Consider the following 20,836-nt stretch of genomic DNA (forward strand, 5'->3'; position numbering starts at 1 on the left):
GTCCCAGGCTTCAGGGAAGGATTCCCCATGGCACGACCTTCAGTGGCAGACAGTGCATAAACCCGGCACAGATAAGGAACTTGAAATGCCTTAAGCTGGCAGATCTGTAGATTTAACCCTGCCTGGCTTTTACATCGACTTTTACAAGGGCCCACGGTCTGAAATGCCTGGTTTGCATTCCTTTCCTGCCACCAGGCATTTTTTGCCACTTTGGGAAAGTCCTCAGGGGCCATGCCTAAATCCCCCTCAAGCCCCTGCTCCTAGTCCAGAGGAGGCAGAGGGGTATTTAAGGGCAATTCAGAGATCCCAGCAGAGCACCATGAGGAGACGCGGAGACTGAGGAGACTTCAGGGCAGCCGACAGTCTCTATTCTCTACCTTTAAGAGGGAGATAACATTGTTTTCTTAATGAGCATCTTAGGAAGATAAATACGGTGCCAGTGGTAACTGTGCAGCTCTCAGGAACCAGCCCCATTCCCAGTCCCACTGGTGGCTCTTCAGGGGAATTCTCACCCCAGCTGAGAGCTGTTTGCAGTGCCTGGTTATCAGCCTGAGCTTCCACCCCGAGCAGGGCTTTGATAAAGCTTCTGCAGCCCCAGGGACGAAAGCTGTGAGTAAGCAGGAGGAATTTTCCCCGCTCGCATCGTTTGGGCTGTCAGTCACCCCTAGCTTCGGTACGAGCAATGCACGAGCCTGGGAGCGAGCTGTAAATACCCAGTCCCAGCATGTGTCTGAGGGAGGGGATCCACGCACGGTGCAAACAGCTGGAGCTCCGGACAGCTGCTCTCCACCACGGCACATTGACTGATGGAGCCTCTCACGGAGACGTCAGCCTTCGCTAGTGTTTTCGGAAAGATAAGTCGCTAATGACCGCTGCTTAAATGATTCTTGGCAGGGAGGAAAACACAGAGGTCCTTTATGAAGAGTTGCTCTTTATCTGTCAGAATAGCAGCGCCAGTTAATTTTTTTGTTTTCATGCTATACGTTGTCCCTGGAGTAGGTTGGGGGACGCACATGGGGGAAAAGCTGCTTTCCAAGTCTTCTAGACGAGATGTTGATGTCTGAGGGATGATGGACTGCCTGCTAGAGTCCCATGGCTCTATCTCCTAATATCACCTCTTCAATTTCAGCGATTTTTTTCCCCCGATGAAAGGTTGGGGATTGACAGCAATCAGTTTGAACAGCCAGGGAGGAGGCGAGGAAAGCTGCTCTGCCCCGACACAGAGGGACCAGCTCAGACTGACAGCACTGCCTGGCAATCCACCCCAGAAGGGTGATTTATGCCGACGGGTGGCCTTCGCTCTGACTCGTTTCATTCAGGAGCCCAAGCAGCAGCTCTTTGGAGAGGTCTGCTAGCAATCTGGCTGGCCAGAAAGCAAATCAGAAAACATCATCGATGCCTATTCTCCAAGTGACATCACAAGGAAAAGCAAAGACAACAAGCCACATGCTGGCAGCAGGAAGCTTACTCCAAACCTGCACGGCTTCAGAAATCACTTGGTCTTGCTTTCCTATTTCCCCTACATGCCTTGTATCTCATCCTCCACAGCACACAAACTTTTGCATGGCAGGCAAGCCCCTTTGCATGCTTCTTGATCTGGAATAAGTACACGGAAGACTGTTTGCCAGACCCCTTTGCAAGGGGCAGGAGGTTCCTATGAGGCATGTTGCAGTGAAGGGGGCACTGTGCAACCTCAGCGGGGAAGGCAAGCTCTGGCAAACCTGATTCTGATCCCCCTCTGCCAGGTTCTCCCCTGGGGGACCCCAGAAAGGTCACTTCTCCTCCCCATCTGCCCGGAGATGGATAGCCAGACTGCCCTACCAACTGGTGAGAATTAACTGGTGCCTGTAAAGCATGTTGAGAGACTCAGATGACAGGTACTATATAACTGCAAGCCCCATTATATCATTCCACCAGCCCCCGTGCCAAAAATCTGCCTTTACGGAAAAGATCCAGACACCAAATAGGTTATTAAGTGAGGTTGTCTGACAGTAGTTCAGCTACGTAGAGATGTTAAATAGTAATAATAATGAAACAATACTCGGCGTTTGAGGATGCTGTACATCTTCAAAGCACTTCACCAAAACATTAACTGATTATACCCAAAAATAAATTGCTCGCAGCTGTTACTGAGATCCATGAGGTATTCAAAAGAAATGGATGGAACATCATCCATCCCGGATCGTACAGGGGATGCATGTGCTCTAGTGTAATCAAGAGCTCAAACGAAATAACTTGCAGGGAGTTCAGCTTTTAGTGCTCTTCCGCTGCACACCTCAAAGCACAGTTTATTGTTCGGGGAAGGAGCCTGCAGCTACCTCCTCTCGACTGCAGAAGAAAGTTGTGACAGAGCCAAAACCCCATTCAAAGTTCAATGTCATGCTGCTAAAACTCCTATTTCTCCTTTACCTTCGCAGGAATGATGTTCCTATCTGCTCATGCCAGACAACTTCAGGCACCTCCAGTGTTTACAGCTGCAAAGAGAACATACATCTGGCCCCGCTTCAGCAAACACCACAAACTTGTCCAACAACCTCATTTGCACCCATCTGTCTTAATTTAAGCGTGGCCCTCGTTAAACCTTTCTGCAGTGTGTTGAATTAAGACTAGCTCACCCCAATCAGTTCCCATCCATGGCTTCTGAAAGCATCACACACCTCTGCCCTGCCCAAAGCAGGCAGCAGGGAAAAAGCAGGGAAAAAGCAGCTCCAGGTGTGGGACACATGCCTGATAACAGCACCCCACAGCCCCACACAGGAGCTTTCCACATGCCAACGGCTACGATGAGAGCAGAGCACCCAACCTGGTGTCTACACAGGATGGCAGCGGGCTGCAAGGAGCACGTAGCAGGAATCAGAGAAGCCAAGGCTTGCCGAGAAAGGGGAACAGCAGGGCTGGACTGAAGACACGCTGACACAGCCCACATCCAGAGGAAGGAATAGCAGCCCCTCATTTTCTCGAGCACTAAAGCTCACAGCACGCACAGTCTCGCAGGAGTTTTGTTTTCAGCCCTTTCTACCATTCGCACGCCGTGTGCTGGAGATCATCCTGCGACACATCATCAACATCTCCACAGAATCCCAAAGGTGACTGCCTTTAAAATGAAACTTCCAGTACCCTCCAGGAAAGCTTTGGAGCTGACATGCCCTTGGTAATGGAGACAGCAATCTATTTAAGGATGAGCTGTTTAAAAGCAGTAGCCTGCGGTATTTTGCCAGACTCTGCACTTGAGGAGAACACCACCACACCTTGCTCTGCTTTGCCCCCAGTTCACAACATACCACCTCCAAAGCGGCAGTCTGGCAGTTTCTGCAGCCTGGTGGGTTTTCTTTTGCCATCCCTGTTTTGGTGGGCGTTATTACACGCTATTGTGCATTTTAGGCTCTGAAAACAGGAATTGCATCCTCACGCTGAGCTACAGCTTAGCTGGGTCTGTGTTATTTTAAGCAAACTGTGAATGCACACCTTACCAGCCTGAGGACATTAGCATGGCCCAGGGCTGAAAACCTTACCCACCTTGCAAAAAGGCAGAAAATAGCTTCATAATACCCCAAAGCACTCCAGCTCAAGTTGTTAGACGTGGCTGATAGCAGGGGATGGTGCTGTGCTGCAGAGAACGATGATGCAAGAGGTGTAAAGGATCTTGGTCAAGAGAAACACCTCCAATGCCACTACCATTTAGGATCTGTAGCATAAAATATAAGCAATGCAAGCTGCTGACAGCCTGCCTGACCAGAACTGAGCTCTGAAAATGCAGCTCACAAACCTCTGCGTGGGGCATCAGAGTGGGAAGAGCCAAGACCTGCCACACATCAGCCGTGAAGCGCGCTGGCAGAGCTACATGTGAGCTCCCAGGGCGGGTGTGAGCCATGCCCAGGGCTGAGCACTGGGCTGACAGAAGAGGCAGAGGCTGAATTTGGGGTGCTCGGGGCCTTCCCTCACCCCCCGTGCTGCAGGGGGGTCTGTGCACCCACACGGTCGAGGGAGGAGGAATGTGGAAGGGCGAAGCACACACAGCACCTGCTCGCGCTGTGCCTGGATCCAGTCAACGCTGTCAGCCTCTCACTTAAATAAAAAAAAAGAAAACACAAATACAGTTTTCTCCCATCCAAGCCTCTCTCCTTCCCCCTCTGAGCTCATTCATGGCTCAGGCTCCAGGACAGCTGCCTGGTTGCCAAGTCCCCCCAGCTCACTCCTCGCCCGAGCGCAGAGCAACATGAGCAGGATGATAGCTGGGCCAGCTGTTCGAAATCACTGCAGGACTCAAAACAACTAAAGCAAAGACCAAGCAGGGAAAAAAAACATAAAATAGCAGAAAGCCCCTCGCTCCTTTCCCTCTGCCTGGCCACCGTGGTCTCATTGTTACAACGATCCTTAAATCGCCAAGTGAGCCCCAGCCAAAATGACAGCTCATTAGGAATATTTAAAAAATACAATGGGTGGGGACTACAGGGACCGGGGAGTGGATTTTTTGACACCTAGGTGATTGTTTAGAAGGCAGCTCGGGTCCGTAGAAACAACCTTGATCCCGGCTGGGAGCAGTGCACGCAGCCCAGCAGAGCCCTGCGGGGTCCTGGTGCTGCACGGGGGGAGCTGTGTGCCTGTGGGACCCGCCGGAGGGGTCGGTGCATTTCTTACAGCCTCTGCTTCCATGACTCCCAACCTGCAGGCTTAATTCAAACCCAGAGCCCTCTCTCTAAAAAAAATCCCCACCACAACAAACCCACCGAAGTCCTTTGGAAACCCCATTTTGTTGAAACTGGAGCACGAAGCAGGCAGTGCCCATGCCCGTGTTTATAGGGCACGTTGTTCCCACAGGGTGACTCGCACCGTGGGCCACCAAATGTCCTGAAGTGACACTAAGCACCAGCAAAAGGATGCTGAGGAGGTAGAACAGAGCAGGACGCCCGCTCACCAAACACGCAGAGACCAGCTGCAGCACACACACAGCTCAGCAAGGCAGAGGGGATTTGGAGACACAAACACCCAGAGGAGCCCCACCGACAGGAATTTTGTCAGTGGGACTGCAACTCCAGCTTGCTGTCCCCAGGAGAACAGCACAGAGGGGGACAGCTGACCAAGTACGAGGCTTTGGGCACGGGGCACCCCTCACCAGGCAGGAGCGAGGATCTGGCCCTGCACATCAGGTCAGGCTGGGGTTTGGGATAGCACAGAAGCTGCTGACGGTGACGGAGGGCTGTGCGGGGAGCTGAGAAAGAGCAGCAGCACTCCGGCGGTTCAGAACGTAATTTTTTCTCAGCGTATCACCTTACTGCTGCTCCACTGCCTCCGAGGCAGGTCCGCACAGCCTCTCCGTTTCCAGGGGCAGGATGGGGCCTTGCAGCTGATTTCAATTTGAAGCCCCCACCAGGGGATAATGTTATTGCTCCGCTTTCTCTGCGTGTGCTGCCTGGCAGGGGCTCCCCGTGGCAGTGCAAGGCCACTCTCCCTCCACACCCCAGGGCTTGTGTGGGACTCGAGCCAAAGCACACATCTCTGGGAGTTTCTCCTCAAGATTTTAGGTGAATTTCTCCCTCTGGGGTGGGAAGGCGAGGCTAACACCAGCCCCACAGGTGCCCAGATGCATCCCGAGCATTAGGACTCCCAAGACATGTCTCCGCACCTCCTTTGGGCTGTGCTAGATCCAGAGAAACAGCAGAGCCCCGGTCTGTCAGCTCCATTTAGTTTTGCTGCAGGCACATCTGACGAAGCAAAGCCAGAGGTTGTGCTCCCCATTACAAAGCTGGAAATAAGGTTGCAAGGGAAAAAAAAAAAAAAAAAAAGAAGAAAAAGAAAACACAAAGCAAACACTGTTCTAGGATGTGCCTGTCATCAGGATGCCTCCTGAGCCGTTTCCACCATCACCTCCCAAATGCAAGCAGGGTTTCTGAGCAGAGTTTCTCCAGCACCGACCCCTCCCCATCTTTACTCCTCCTCAGACCAGCACTGACCCTGCTGCATGCCCCCCAAAACGCCCAGCCCCTGCTGGCTGTGAGCCCCGCACGGCGTTTCATGGGGGAGAGGAGTGGGGCTGCACCTCCTGCTCGGGGGACTCTTGGCTCTGCAGAAGCAGCAGTCGCTGCGCGCACATTTCACCAAGCCCACGGGCTCCCACATCCTCTCAGCACGTTAAGAAACAGCTGAGCAGTTATTCAGGAGTCTGGTCCAGATGGACTCCTCCCTTCCTGTCCTCTGCCTTCCAGAACGCCGGTCTCTCCCCTTGGAGGAGTCAATCCCTCACCTACAGCAAAGGCTCTGGTGAAAGAGCACGAAGTGCTCAATTCAAGAGAATCAAGAAGAGTCAATTCTGGTGAGGAGAGGAGCCCCTACAGCCTCTCCTGAGGTCGCTGTTCCTCACCAAGCCTCCAGGAGATGTGTCCTGATGGTGGGCTGCCCTCCCTGCACATCCCACGAGCTCCAGGTGGGACAATACAAGATTTCTGCTGCCTGGACACTGCTCTTGGGCAACTGGTTTCTTTCTCTTCCATTCTGCAACCCTCCGAGGCTTTGCTGTGTGCACAGAAGGGAGGACAGACGTACAGGCAGCCCCGGTGCCCTGCGGGACAGCAATCACAGGATGAGGTAAGGCAGAAGGCAGTGGGTGCTCGGGGCTGGAGGGAAGGACAGCTGTAGCTGTTCCCAGGATCTGGAGCGAGCTAATTGAGAAATACCAGAGTCGGACCTAAAGGAGAGCTGGGCATTCACAGCCAAGAAAGCCTAACTGCCTTGGAAGCCCTGGCCTTTGTTGCACAATCTCCGTGCGAGGCACTCACTGTACTTGGAGAGCGAGAGTCCAACGGGGGATACACGGATGCGCTCCCCCTCGCTCAGCCTCACACAGCCCGAAGCACAGCTCAGGCCTCCAGCTTCCCACCTACCAAAAAAGCACGGCCTGCAAAGCCAGCACTGCAGCTCATCCTGCACAAATGCCCCTGGAGAACGTGGTGCAGGAAGCAGCAGGATCTCAGCCTCCCTCGGGACCCAGGAGAATCCAAGGCACGAGCACCCCGTAACTCACAGAGCTTGGTGGCCTTCGAAGCCTCTGGTGAGAGCCAGCAGCAATGAGGACCCCAAGCGTGACTTGCACAAGGAGATTTAACTACAACCAACCTCCAGGTGAATAAAAGCTAGTTTGAAGCATCACATCGAGCAACCCAGCCTGGTGTTCACCCAGGCAGCTACAGCTGACGAGGCATTTGGAGAAAAGGCAGGTCTATTCCCAGCACCCAGTAAGTTCATCCAAATCCTACCTTGTGGTGCACGCACACAAACAGCAACTCAGACCCAGGCAGGACCTCCTCCTCTGCTCCAAGCTGCTGCGTGACAGCTCAGGATGATCTGACCTTCACAAAACAACCTGGGAACAGGAGAAAGAAGGGTAAAAGCCTTCAGAAAAAATCCAGGCGTAACACGCTCATATCCTCCCTTGCTGCTTCTCAAGTTTTTAATTTCCTTTGTCACCACGTCTCTTACCACAGACACAATGCCAAACACACCAGGAGAACAGCTTCTCCCATCCACACCTTCAAAAATTCAGCCTTGGCTCATCCTGATTTGCACAACCCCCATGGCCCCGCGCCCCTGGGAGTTCAGGCTAACCGGATCGCGGGGCTGAGCTCCTCTCCTCCAGGTGGGCCAGCTCACTTTGTCAGCCCTCTCCCTCCTTCGTGGTTCCCAAACAGCCCCAGGTGGCTGGGGAAATGCCTTGGAGACACACTTTGAAGCCTCGGAGGCTGACCGATGCTGGAATGAGCCCTGTATTTTCACACTTTATTAATTAACCTCATAAGGCTCAGAGAAAGCACAGGGGGAGAGATCTTATCAGAGTCACAGCCGTGCACCTGGAAGCGCCCACCTAACCACCTGTCCAGCTTGGGTACATTCAGCTCCCTTCTTGTTAGCACCGAGACGTCCACAAAACTACAAAACGAATGATTTCAAACAAAAAGGGCGGGGGCTCACTCCCAGCCCCAGCGGCGGGCTGTAAACAAAGGCTGCATGTGCACGCACACGCACACGTACACGCGCGCGCACCAAGCACACGTGCGCACCATTGTGTGCAAATTATCTGTCTTCCGTTTGTGTTTGCCTTGGCTGCACAGCCTGCTCTTGGCGGGCTCAGCCAGCAGATATCCAGGCTAAGATAAACACCAGACAGCTGCTGGGAGCCAGAGATATTCTGGTGATTAACAGCTGCGTGGGGCTATGCAACGGAGACCCCCGACCCCCGCGCCCGCGAGCCCTGCAGAACAGGCTGTTTCTTCTCAGTTTGCTGTTTGTCAGGAGAAGGCTGGAAGCGATCAGAGGAGATGCTCTGCAAAAGCTGCAGGTGGGAAAGCCGGCGAGGAGAAGCCGCTGCCCCAAATCCTGGCCCTTCTGCAGCCCTCTGGCCACGGCGGCGTGTTTTGGCTTTGCCAGCGCCTCTCACAGCCCCGACTGCAAGAAGGGAACTGATCGAGGTTTCTTGAATCCATGAAGAAACAGGAAATAGCAAAGCTTCTTCTTATGGCACCGATGGTTTAACACAACCAAATCCTGCAGGTTTTGCAAACATTTCAGTGTGGGCCTGTTGGAAGTGGGCTCTCCCTCATTTGATGCAGGCACGCAGCAAGGAGGGAGGTGTGGGTTTGGGGACAGGAGTGGGACCTACACGCAGGGAAGACAAAAAAAACACCACTACCCCTTGTGCTCAGAGGGAATGGGATGCATTGCTCATTTCCAAAGGGCACGAGGACATTCCCAGCCTGGTGCCATGTCTGGAGGGAAGGGGAGCAGCAGCCGATGGGAATCCAGCCCCAGTCCGGGACACCTCGCACCCGACTGCGGAGCCAAAGGCACTTTGACAGAGGAAAGGGGCGAAAAGTAGGAAGTTGCTCACAATGCAACTATAAAAACAAAGTCGGGGGATTAGTGGATAATGTGTGGTCTGAGGAAACAAACACGTCTCTCCATAAAGACCCTAGTTCAAATAAACCGGTGCTGCTGTCATTAAACCCCACCATCTGCACGTCTCTTCTCCACCAGGGTGGGGTGAAATGTAAAGGGACAACTGAGAGGAGAAACAGTCCCTGAGCATCATCCCATGGGGCACTTCAAGATCCAGATGTGGCTAAAAGGCACCGTGACTTGGACTCGTCCCTGGATAACATTTACATTGATACTGAACATCTACAGCTGAACGTCCTGGATATTTTATGCAAGAAGCATAAAATCTGAAGGGGCTGTGCTACAGCAACAGCCTCTGGCCTTCAAAACGATGAAGGCACAGACCTTAAAAAGTCATTGGGTGCATGGGGAGATGGCTGGTTGTAGCCAAGGCTGGGCTGTGCCCCGTGGAGTTCTCCTCCTCCTCATCCTTTCCCTCTCCACTCCCAGCTCCCTCCCTCAGTGCAGTGGGCGAAGCTCTGGACCTGAGGAACCAGGTCGGGAATGAATCCCCGTGAGCTCAGTGGGGGAGTGGAGACCTCCCTGGCTCTGCTCAGGTCGCGCTTTCATGCCTGATTGCAGCTCATCAAGGCCCAAAGCCTAATAATGAAACAACCGAGGCTGGGAGCTCCCTCTGACAGCTTAACTGATGGTTGTAATTAGGGACTAGCCCACACAGCTTTTCATTAGCGCCGCACTGCGCAAGACTTATTATGACTGTTGTGGAGAGACTGTGCAGGAAAAAGGCATCAAGGCCCCCAACCTTCGGGGAAAAAAGGCCTGGTGCAAATAGGGGGCTCTCTGTACGCTTATGGAGTCCTAAATGGCCCTCAGAGAGGTGTGTGTCAGATGCTCCATCCCATCACGGTGGTACCCGAGCTGCTGGGGTGGGTGTGCAGTGTGTGGACGTGGATTTACACACCCACAGCGCAGCGCTCTGCTGTGCAGTCAGGTGTGCAGTGCCTGCAGGGAGAGCTAGGTGCTGTGCTTAGCCAAGACGTGCTTTTCGGCGTGCTTTCAGCGCAGAAAGGTTTCATTTACATGAAGTTTGGATTCCAGGTACGTCCGTTTCATTGCATCTTGGATATTCATCATTTTTAAAACTCCTGCAGCACCCTGATTATTCCCTGGACACCGATGACTGCAGGCAGCCTCTACGTCTCTGCTCCTTTCCCTCCACACAATCGACATGTCCCTGGGTCAGCCTGACCGCCTCTTCCCCTAATCCATGGTCACTGCTTTCAGCGATGATTCACTTACCAGCCTTCTCCGAGGACTGGATAAGATCTCCCGCTGCAGTTGTGGTGATGCTGGGTAGCCGAGGTGTCTGCATCACTTCCTCTGTTTTGTTCCCTGAAAAATTGAAAATATTTTGAAACATGGGAAAAGGGTGACCATGCTATGGAAGGCACTCATCTTCTGGATGGCAGATAGAACAGAGCCCTCTGGGGACCCTGCTCTCCTTCCCCTTTCTGTCTTTCCAAGCAGAACCTGCTTCTCTCCTCTACACTGCAAAAAGGTGGGTTTTTTTGTCACTTTGATTCTGCAGCCTCAATTTTTCTTACTCCTGGGCAATGTCTGCTCTTCTCAGAGCTGTTTTATAGAAGAACGTGTGATTGTAAATGGCAAAGTGAAGGAAAGGGAAGTAAACTGGTTATTGTGCCTGAATCCCTCCTGGCACTCCTCCCATTTCTATTTTCCCTTACATTATAAAGCTGGAATAAATCAGAACAAACTTCCCTGAAGTGAGCTGTACACTGATAAACTGATGAAAAGGTATCACTCAAAAGCAGAATCAGCACTCCAGTCCCTTGCACTGGAATAAAAAGGTGTAGTCCCATGCAAGCACCAGAGTTATCCCAAACTGCAAGTGGTGGGGAAGGAGAATAGACTCAGAGTGTTTATTAGCAGTCATAACCTTAATCAAATAACACTCAAGGATATGTAAAGAAATCTGTTCCACTGCAGCCTCCCAAGCCAAATAAAGGAGTAAATGGGACCTCTATCAAAAATCTCTTTTAAAACTCATGCATGTTGGGCTCTAAAAAATATCGCCACTTCTTGGGGAGCAGCCAAAGCTCCAAAGGAGCCGCCCTAGATCAAACCAGTGGCCCCTTGTGCCAAGCACTCAGGCTCCTGCCACAACCAACCTCAGTGCACTGGAGGAAGGTGATGCCCCAGGGTGAACCTGGCCCCTTGGGCAGCGGTGTCCCTGTGTGGAAGGAGGAGGATGCTCGCCCTGGGAGCACCAGACCAGCTCCATCTCCCCGTTTCACTTGGCATAGCAGGAACCTCATTCGCTCTTTCCCCCATCTCCGGGACTGCTTTAGTCAACGTTTACATATTATGTAGAACTACATGGGAAAAAAAAAAAAAAAGAAAAAGAAAAGAAACAGACTCTGTGTAATAGAGGTGCTTGTAAATAATCACTGGCCTAATCCCCTTTGACAATGAAAGATATCCAACCAGAAAATGCTCAAGTCTGTAACTCAACCTGAAACTTAAGCACAAGGAAGTAGTGTCAAAAGGGGACTTGGGTTCCCATAAAAGCCTCTCTACTTCCAGACCCTGGGCCCCCTAGCCAAAAAAACAGAGCAAACTTCCAGACATAACATCTGAGAAGTGCAGGCCTCACAAAGGGACTCGCTAACCTCCGCCGCAGAGACAACCACCAGGAGAAGGCGCGGGGCGAAGGAAGCCTTCGAGCCCAGACGAAGTGCCTGCCAGGGAAGGGAGGCACAATTCCCATCAGGGATGGGGCAGGCGCTGGTACAGTATCCCACAAGGGCTGCTGAAAGCCCTCTCGGGGGAATCGTTTGAAGCCAGGCTGGACAAAGCCCTGGAGAAGTCTCGTGGCTGGAGTTTGTCCTCTGCTCTTGTGCAATTCCCCTGGAGTTGATGCACGGCAAAAGAATTTAGCTCAGGGTAGGACGAGGAGCCCCTGGGCAACGAGAGGTGGATTAAATAACCCTAATTATGGTTTCAGGTCTCTTTTTTGATTGCTTCTGTCCCGCTGAGGATACCGAGCGTGTGAGGTCCGGCTCTGAGAGGTGAAGCGCTCGCCCTGCAGCCTCAACAATGGGTGCAGGCAGTGAGCAGCGAGTGGGTACTTCTGTGAGGATGCCTGAGCTTAATCACAGAAGAGAAGCAATAGGAACTAAATGTTGGTCTACTTTTAAAAGCAGAAGGCCCTAAGATGTCAGGGCTAGCTGTCCTAGCTAGATATCCTGGCCTGCTTTATTCCCTGTCTCAGCAAACCCTGGTGGCACTTCTCGGGCTGCCGCAAGGTGCTGATGCTGCCAGAGCCCCAGCTCAGGCTCCTCCAGCCCCGAAGCACCGAGGCAGGCACCTGCCAAGGGTGGCTCAGGGCCCACCCTCTCCATGGTCCATCGCAAAGAGCCCTCGTGGAGGCAAGAGCCTGCCATGCTATCGTTCTAGAGGGCTGCCAAACTCAAACAGGAGAGCTGTCTCCATAGCGCACACAAATATTTTCTCCAAGCAAGGGACCAGCTGGGAACGTGTGACCACCAGCCACCACCCAGCTCCATTTGGAAGCTGCTAACGTGCTTATCTCCGATTCTCACATGATCTCAGGTGCCCCCTTAGCTCAAGACCCTTCTCCAAGGCAGGGTGAACCAAGGCTTCAGCTTGCTCTCCATTGCCTCCAGCTCCCCGGCAGGTCTCTCTGTGCTGCCACTGGTCTGGAAACGCTTGCACGCTGCACCCTCTGCCTGCACGGAGAGCACCGACACCCTGCTGATGGAGAAGGACCAAAAGTGCTGGGAAAACAGGCAGTGGGTTACCGAGAGCAAAGCTGGTACTGCTCAATTGCAGGGCTTCACGGTTTCCATGAGCAGCGCTGGCTGCACTGCTTCGTGCTTTACCCACAGCCTCGAGACGCCACCGGTATTAAATTTCTTCCGCATGGGACAGGATCCTTCCCCGATACGCCGGGGAGTTTCTCTTTGCTCGTCGGGAATTTTCCGATGAGCTGGTTTCTCATCGGAAAATGCCGATACACTGAAATCAAAGCCCTTTGTGGGAACATACCAGTTTAGGGAATCCTTCATGGGAAAGTCGCCTTCAAGCCCAGGCTGGAGCTTCTGCTTGAGGGGCGCGAGCCAGAGCGTCCCCATCACCTGGCTGAGCTGCTGCCCCCGGGATGGGGACACCCCCACCCCTTTATTTTCTTTTCCCCATCTCCCCACCCCAAGACATTGCACCACGAGGCTGGTGTCTCTGCAGAAAACCATGAGACTATATTTTGCCTCTAATAAACCCCATAACCCTCAGGAACACAGACCACTCAGCCCTATGGGCAGGACATTATCTTGGGACATGGGGCACACCTGGATGTGACACCGTGTTTGCAGGCACACATCTCGTCCAGTTTTCCTGGGAAAAGCCTCCCAGAGCCCTGGGTTCACGGTGAAGGACTGGAACCGGGTTCAAATTAGGGGGAAGAAAAATCACCTGGGAGCCGGACCCCGTCCTGCGCAGGGCTCCAGCTCGCTGGGCGGTGTGGTGGCACGGCGGGGCTCACCAGTGTCCCCCTGTCCCCAGGGGCTGTCCCCTGTCCCTCGGAGGCTCTGAGATGGCTGAGACAACAGCACCACCTCGTGCCTCTGCCTGGCTGGGGGGAAAATGGAAGGGACGGCCCCAAAGCTCCCTCTGGCGGCTTCTGCAGGCGAGGAGGGATGGGGACGAGGATTTGGAGAGGTCTGAGTCAAAACCAGCCCCTGCAGCTTCCCTGCTTCCCCACCCAACGCATCCCAGCTGCATTTTGGAGAAACTGCTCCTGGGCACCGCTTGCCCGCTCCCTGCGCACCCCAAATCCATCCACAGCCGCTGGGGTCCCCGCCAGGACAGCGCGCAGGCAAGGGTTTGTCCTCCAGGCAGGCAAATCTGGATCTGGGAGCTCAGAACTGCTGCCACAGGGTATGCAGGAACCCCCGGTACATTACCTCAGGAACTACCTGGTTTTGCTAAATTTATTTCAGAAGAACCAGCTGAAGGGCTGCGGGCTTTCAAGAGATGTTCAAAGGGAGGTGTCGCCATCCGCCACTTGCTGCTGCGGTGCTGGGGCCTGCCAGTGACAACCCTACGGGCAGTTTAACCTAAAATGCCAGCTTCTCTGGCAGTTTTAGGCTGCTTCAGGAGGATGCTTGCTGCAAACATGCTGTGTTTGCAATGCTGACAGTGGCTGCAAGGCTTGTAGCACTTGCGGTTTGGAAGCTGGCACTTTTAACCGATTCAGCGCAGGGCTGGGGGGGATTTGTCCCTGCTCCTTCCCAAGGAATTTCTTCCCCTGCTGCAACCCCTTTCTAAATTCACATGGTGATGAAATCTGGTCCTTCTGAAGCTGTTCCCCGGAACAGTCCAGAGGGCTGACGGATTGCAAAACCTCTTGGTGCCATCTTATCTGCCGGTGCTGGTGCCACGCTCCAAGCTAAACACAGCTGCTGCCAAGCAGCAAAAGCTGAACTTTTTCTTAAGGACAAGATGATCTGCAGAACAAGTGTAAGGAACTTTTTGGAGGGCATTAGTAGCGTTAGTTGTAGCTTTGGCTCCATCCTTCCCACCCAAGAAAGGCAACAACAGCAGTCCTCTCGTGCCAACCCTACACCTGGATGCTTCGGCGTTCCTGACCTCAGTTCCTCTCTCATTGCCTAATTTTTCTCCTAACCCACAGTAAAGAAGAGCAGCTGTCTGCCCCGTTCCCCTGAAGCTGTCCTTCCCTCCACACAATCCAGCTTCTTCGTTCCCCGCCAGCCATCCTCCATCTCCCACGAGCACGGGGCCCTCTGCAGCTCTCCGGCTCGGTGGAGACATTTCGCCGGGGCCGCCCGCCAGCGTCTCACCACACTCCGCTAGCGCGAGCTCGGTGCTGCAAGTTCATCCTGCCTTCCCGTCCCTCACCACGCAGGCTGAACTTTCCAGGGAATATCGCGCCTGACCGCGTGCCAGCCTTGTTGTTCGCTATCGATGAGATAATGTCTCTTAAATCTGGATCCGTGACACGAGGGCGCTCAGCCCCGTCTTGCCTGCGGCTGCATTCCGGTTTCGGGACAGAAATGACCAGGAGAAATATGAGAGGTTAGTGACATTCTTGGCTTGGAAATCATCAGCCTGTCGTGGAAAGGAATGCGATCAGAAAGAGGCATCGCTGGTGTTTATTTTCAAGGCCTCGATGAGTGATGCACTTGAATACACGCTGTTCCAATGCAGCGTTGGGGATTCAGGTGAACCTTGCCGAAAGGGGTGAGACAGGTTATTTTTGACAGAGGAGCATATTGGGCCAAGAATTGTCCCTAAAAAGGCTCACAGTGCATCGTGCCTATTTATACCCCGGATGCTGTTTTCCTCAGGACAGGAGAGCCAAGTGATGGGCAGGCATCCTGCTTCTCCACACAGGTGGCAGGAGCATTGCCCAATTTCAAGTGCCTGCCTCGAGGGATAGGGGGAATTCAGCCCGGCCATTGGGGCTGCTTTTGACATGCAAGTGAATCTGGGATAAAGCTCTCAAAACCTGCACGGATGTCTTTGTGCTGAAGTGTGCTGAAAACGACAGCCATATGCTGCTCTGTTAGAATGCACTTGCTCGAAGAAAAGCAAAACAAAAGCTTAACATCACGGCTTGATGGAGGGCAGGGAGCCCAGAGCAGACCTGGTTCAATAAGGGCACATTGCGGTGATGAAGCACAATGCCGGGAAGGCTCTTTACAAGTCAGACATGATGGGAAAGCTCAGGTCACTTAGTCTTTATCACCCGTTACAAAAGAAGCAACAAGAAGCAATCTCCATCCTGTCAGAACTATTCAGTTGTTCCGACAGCCCTTATCCTAGAGGAGAAACTTCCTCTCCCAAGGCCACATCCAGAGGGGCAGAGGCGATCTGGGTGAGAAGCAGCGTGCTGTTTGGGCTGCTGGTTGCAGGACATGCATGCTGGAGAGGAGGGAAGAATCCAAGAATTTTTATTGGCCTAATCAGACAAAAATGTTGACAAGATCCCTACCGACGCAGGAGCAGGCTCCCATTGCACAAACGAATTCCTCGAACGGCCCTGACTTCTCGCAGAAGATAGCATCAGAGCATCTGTCGAGATGAGGAAATTACAGAGCTTTAAAAGGCCTCAGCTCCCCTGGTGGCTGTAAACATGAGCAAACCAGAGAATATGTTGCAGACAGAGCATCCAGCAGCGTCTGTGGCTGCAAGAAACGAGCTGCGAGCACCACCAGCCATCAGCAGGAGGGCATAACCTGGGCGATAAGAAAGGGGGAAGAAAAACCAAGCCCTGCTCGGTTTGGGGCGTCAGGAGCATCCTGTACCAGACGTGGGAAGGACAAGCCACCAGCCTGGTAACCTGATCTTAAGTAACACAAGCTCAGCTCACATGGCTCTTCCTCACCCTCCTACATGGCAAGAGCTCCTGAGGCACCCAGAAAAGGCATCGCTCCTCTGGTCCTTTGGGACAGGGCTGTGGTAGTACTGTGCCCGTCACCGCCTCGTAGGAACCGAGCGGGGCTGCTAAATAACCAAGTCCTTCCCATGAAGCTGCCATCTCTAATCCCCACGCTGCCTTCCCTTTTCACACACCAGGGCTGAGGCCTTTCCCCACTGAGAGGGGTTTTCTCCCCCCCAATTTCTCCGGTCTTATTGCTCCCTCCCACTCGCAGCTGAGAATTAAAAGACATAATAAAGGGCCCTTGAGCCGGAGGGGGAGCGTCTAGGGGGGGGAAAAAAAAAAGCAGGTCCCTTGTTCGAGCCCGGGATTCATCTGCCTCTCCCCGCGGAGATGAAGAGGCCCTTTCACCCCAGCAACCAGAAGGTTGAAGCTGGATATGTGCTTACGAGCAGGCCGTGGCTGGGAGCTGCCAGCCTGGGGCCGGACCGCGGTGACATTTCTACCCCAGATTAGCCGGCACGGCGCAAAACGCATTAGGGCCCCGGCCGGGGCGGTTGCTGGGGAGATTGCCCCTTCCTTCCCAAGGCTGCACGCCTGGGAGCGAGCTGCTGTAGCTATGAAACGGGGCACGCCGGGGCTCCGGCCCCTTTCTGCAGAGGGAGGTTAATGAGAGGCTCCCCGTGCCCACCGCGCGGCCAGCAGGCCCCGCATCTCCCCACCGCCAGCGCGCTGCGCGCCCGCTTTTGTTCCCTGCTTCTGCCCGGCGATTTTCATTACAAATATCCTCTTATCAGGAGGGAACGGGGCGGGGGGAGAGAGGAGGGGGCGGCCCACACAAAGAGAAAAGCTGTAATTACAGGGCTCGGGCTTCCCTCGCGGGATTCACAGGGATTCGACATGGCAGTGTTTCACACGTACGGCCCCTCCGGGGGCCAGCTCCCGTTTCGATTTCATTATCGGCAAGCTGGGCTGCCGGGGGAACTTTTGCCCCGAAACGAGTTCCCAAAAAAAAGGGGACAGTTGCACTTCTTTTATTCTGGCTTGGGAAGCAATTTTGCTGCTTTCCCCCCAAAGCCCCCGCGGTCACGGTGGTGCGCGACGGGAGAGCACAAACGGCCTGAGCTGTGGCAGCAGCCTGGGAAACCTTCCCCTGTGTGGTCACCGCCTGCCTCAGCAAAACCTGGAGGTGCTGAATCAACCCTTTAAACGTCTTCCAGCCCCGCACACGGCTGGTGAAGGCCGCACTCTCAAGTTGCTTTTAAGGATAGGCAAATTCTCTGTTCCTCCTTTTATAAGCGAGGTAAAAAACCCCACGTATAAATGGATGCACGTAAAGCCTTGCAGAACTGAAAGTTGGCTTTTTGTGCTCTCTCACGTCGGTATTGCTTGATTTTCCTTGGTTCAAGCTCCCTGAATGGGTTAGCACAGTTAGGCACCCAGACACATTTTACACGGAGGTGAAGCCTGGCTCAGAACAACCAGGCTGAGTCGATGCAGGAGGCTGGGGAGAAGAAGAAAGCAAAGTGCCTCCTCTGCTCTGTATGAACAGCACACCTCTCCTACCCACATCCTCGTATACTGGACACAAACTTGAAAGAGGGAGTGTGTGAGGGTAATTCTGCACCACTCCCTGGGGAACAGACCTTTAGCAGAGTTTTTTGTCTTTCCCAGTGCTTAGCCAAGAACTCTGGGACATTTGCAGGACACCTCTCAGGGCAGGACCGATGATGAGAAACAGAAAACTCCTTCAGGAAGATGCTTCTGCCATTAGCACACACATTTTTAGGCAAGCTACCCCAATCCTTTGTGTTTTTATGATGTGTACAAGACAAGGAGCAGCACACTGCCCCGCTCTGCAGTCCCAGAGGTGATGTACAAACGTTTGATGACAGATACTGAGAAACCCCTATCACGGACAGGGCCCCATTGTACTGGAGGCCACTCCTGCCCCTCAGAGCTCATACACCCAGCATCCATCCGTGCACTTCTAGGTGCCCGCACCCACTATTCTTGGGCTGAATGCAAAGTGTGGAGTCAGACAGTAAGTTAGGCTTCAGGTACCCCCAGTCTGCTACTAAAAACCAAGTCCCAGGTTTATGGCTTGCCTCCTTGGAAAGCCCATGTGCAAAATTCAGGCCCAAGCTCTGCATTCAGTTTCCAAACACAGCGATTTTTGCTTTGCTTCTGTCTCTTAATTCCCATCGTCTTTTCTTTCTCTCCTTATTTACTTGTTAATTTCCATGGGTCTTAATTTCCTGCCCACCGAGCCCCGCTGAGCCCAGCCTCTGCCTACACGGGATTGCACGCCACAGCCCTTCCTTCTTCAGGGAAAGGTCAGGAACAGGGGTTTAGTGTGCCGAGAAGAAAGGCAGCAGCAGACAGACAGAGAGCACTCATAAAGATCTGGCTGTGAGCCTCTCTGAGAAAATGTCAGGTTGGGGAGGCTATAATAGCTTTAATCTGCGCTACAAGGGGATTAAAAGACTCGTTCTCACAGGAGAAAAAAGAAAGGAGCAGAGCGGAAGGAGCCGAACAAGGGGAGAATGAAGGCTGCAAGGGGAGGAAAGGAGAAAGTTAAAGAGCTCAACTATAAAGAGCATCGGGATTTAAAGAGCTCCGTCTTCCAGCGTAATAAATGTGAAGTGGCCTGCATGGAAAAGGGGCTTTAGCCAATGGCTTTGCTTTTGCTTTTTCACACTAAGCACACACACTTCATCCTTCTTCAATCAAGGCAACTTGTTATGTTTGGCTTTGTTGATTTTCAGGGGCAAAGGAGTAGGAGGGGGAAACAGAAGGTTAATGAGGCTCTGCCAGATGCGCCACTCGAGAGAAGCGGTGGGCATTATATATTTAAACAGTGCTTTATGGTCTTTGATCCTCACCCCTGCTGTCCCTTCTGCAGAACGTCCCTCAAGCCCCCCTTGTCCTCGGGGGCCACGGAAGAGCAAAGAGGCCTGGGAACAGGAAGGAAGTAGGGCACATTGTGGGATGCTCTCCTCAAGTACTGCTTGAGCAACCTTTTCAGGCGCTCAGCGAGGCCAGGAGATGAAGAGAGTGTAATTGAAAGGGTAAGGAAAGAAGGCAACTTTAAATGCTTTTCAGAGGGGAAAAACCACCCCACTACATCCTTTGCAGGAGATGTAAGTGCCAATGAGCCACCAACATGGAAAACCAAGCGGCTCCAAAAGGGAAACGAGGTACTTAGAGCCAGCTTTTAGCATTGCTGATGTATTGCAGGAAACAGCGTTTCTTGGGGCTGGATGCTGAGCACAAATCGAGGCAGGACTGCCCCACTAGATTAGCAGGGACGTTTGGGCATACTCACATTAGGACACTGCCACTGTGCTCCTCCAAGACAGGAGGTCTCTTCCCTGCCTGTACGTAAGTAAGGACACTCCAGCCTTCAACAGCTGACAGCACAGGAAGGTGGAAGAACCCCACAACGTTAATGTTTCCTCCCTCTGAGAAGGAAGAGGGGGATTTCTAACAGCCCACTGTGCTAAACAGGACTGCAACACTTGCTCTGATCATTTATGCTACCTTCTCTGCTCAGCAGGCTACAGCATCAGGGAGATGCTCCAGGACAACACCAGGCACAGTTCAACGTCTGTGCAGGTCCTCTCAACTATTTTAGCAGCTCGGCATAGCAGGGCGAGCCTGCTGTACACAAATTGTACTTGGGAGGAGAGGGGGAAAGACTTTGTAATATAATAAGCAAGCTCCAGACAGGAATTAGAGCATTGCATATCCAGTGGAGACAGGGGGCTGGAGTGGCATTAAGGTAGGAAGAATATAATCACCTGAACTGGACTGCAGCCAGGATAATGGTATTAATTTATTTCATGAAGTCAGATGTGCCAAAGCCTGGATTTTACATTTAAATGCAGAAGATGGCAAATCACAGCATCCTGATTCCATTCTTCCAACGTCTGGCTGGAATAAAAGCTCTCCTGATGGGTTCTCACCCCAGTGCCTACCGCCTGTGGCCACGACAGGAGACCTCACCCTGAGCTGTGTCTGGGAAGCCTGATCCTATCCCAGCACAAAGCCCTGAAGCCACGAATGCTCTGCTACGAGGCACGCAGCACTGAGGCAATGCCTGCATCATTTGGCCCAGAATAAAAGCACATCCCATTCCCCACAAGTCACCTGCAGGCACTACAGCCACGCTTGGTCACAAATAGTCACAAGCGAGCTCTGTAGAGCACAGCTCCTAGTTCGATCTGGTATTAATTACCCACTGTTCTGCAGAGATAAATGCTTAATCTGCTGGCTGTTGATACTGGAAAGGGACCAATCTACCCTGGAGTGGATATTATACAGGGGAACTTGGCTTCAGCTATGATCCCTGCTTCATGTGCTGTACAAATGTTCACCAGGTTGTAGGTAATGGATTTCATAGGGTGTACTGGATCTGTCTGTGGCAGAGCTAATCTAGAATAACACATGACCCAAGCATTCATTGTATCAGGTTTTTCCTCCTTCCCAGTATTTTTATTTCGCTGT

The sequence above is a fragment of the Anas platyrhynchos genome, chromosome 25, assembly GCF_047663525.1.
Source record: "Anas platyrhynchos isolate ZD024472 breed Pekin duck chromosome 25, IASCAAS_PekinDuck_T2T, whole genome shotgun sequence".
Lineage (NCBI taxonomy): Eukaryota > Metazoa > Chordata > Aves > Anseriformes > Anatidae > Anas > Anas platyrhynchos.